The following is a 975-nucleotide window of genomic DNA, read 5'->3' on the forward strand; positions in this document are numbered from 1 at the left end:
TATTTTATATGTTTGGTGGCTTGTTTGATGTTTAAAAATTGCAATAAATATCTTTTTTAAAAAATAATGAAAGCACAGCTTCCCATCGTCAATCTCATTTAGATAGCTATTTGGACACATAGATTGTCTACCGATATGTTTAAATTGGGATTGATGGTAGGGATGCCATACATTACCAGGATTTTAAGGGCTGAAGAGACATCCAAAGGGAATTTCAGGAAGGCAGCAGCTTGTTCTGGATCTTTGGCAAGTTGTGGGTTTTTGGCAACCCTAAATGATGGGAATTTTTTTCAAAAATCATTTTCACATCATACACAAATCATAATAATTTTACAAATAGGATTCTCAGAATCCCCAAACTTCCCTCCACCCCATCCGTAGTTTCCCCAGATATTCTTTTCAAACTGCATTGTATCATATTTTCCATATTTTCTTAAATCTCAATTTTTATCATAATTCTCGCTTCATTGCAAGTGTTTTTTAAAACCTGCCAATGTTTTCAGTTGTTTACAGTGTTCTTTCAAGTAACTTAAATCCCCCCCCCCCACTAACTGATGGGAAATTATCACTGTTAATGTCAGCTGGTAACCTTACTTTTATTTTATTTTAATTTTCTTCTTGTTGTTGTTTTGGCACATTTATGCACATACTGTGTGTGTGTGTGTGTGTGTGTGTGTGTGTGTGTGTACATATTATGTGTACTGTGTGTATAGCTATAAAGGTTTTCTATTTACCTTTTGCCTTAATATAGCTATGTATATACAGTATTTATCTATTTAGATAGAGCTGTGGCTTTAAGAAATTATCTTCCTGCCTTTGCCGGCCTTTAACTACCAATCAGTCTCGGCGGCCTGAGAGAGAACTTCCGCTGGCCAATAGCATCCCTCCGTGTCTTGGGAACTCGGAAGAAGCCTCCCAATTGGTTCATGGGGTCTGCGCCCGCGCGCGAGAGAGAGCGAGGTAGGGCGACCTGGT

The sequence above is a fragment of the Podarcis vaucheri genome, assembly GCF_965113315.1.
Source record: "Podarcis vaucheri genome assembly, chromosome: 2".
Lineage (NCBI taxonomy): Eukaryota > Metazoa > Chordata > Lepidosauria > Squamata > Lacertidae > Podarcis > Podarcis vaucheri.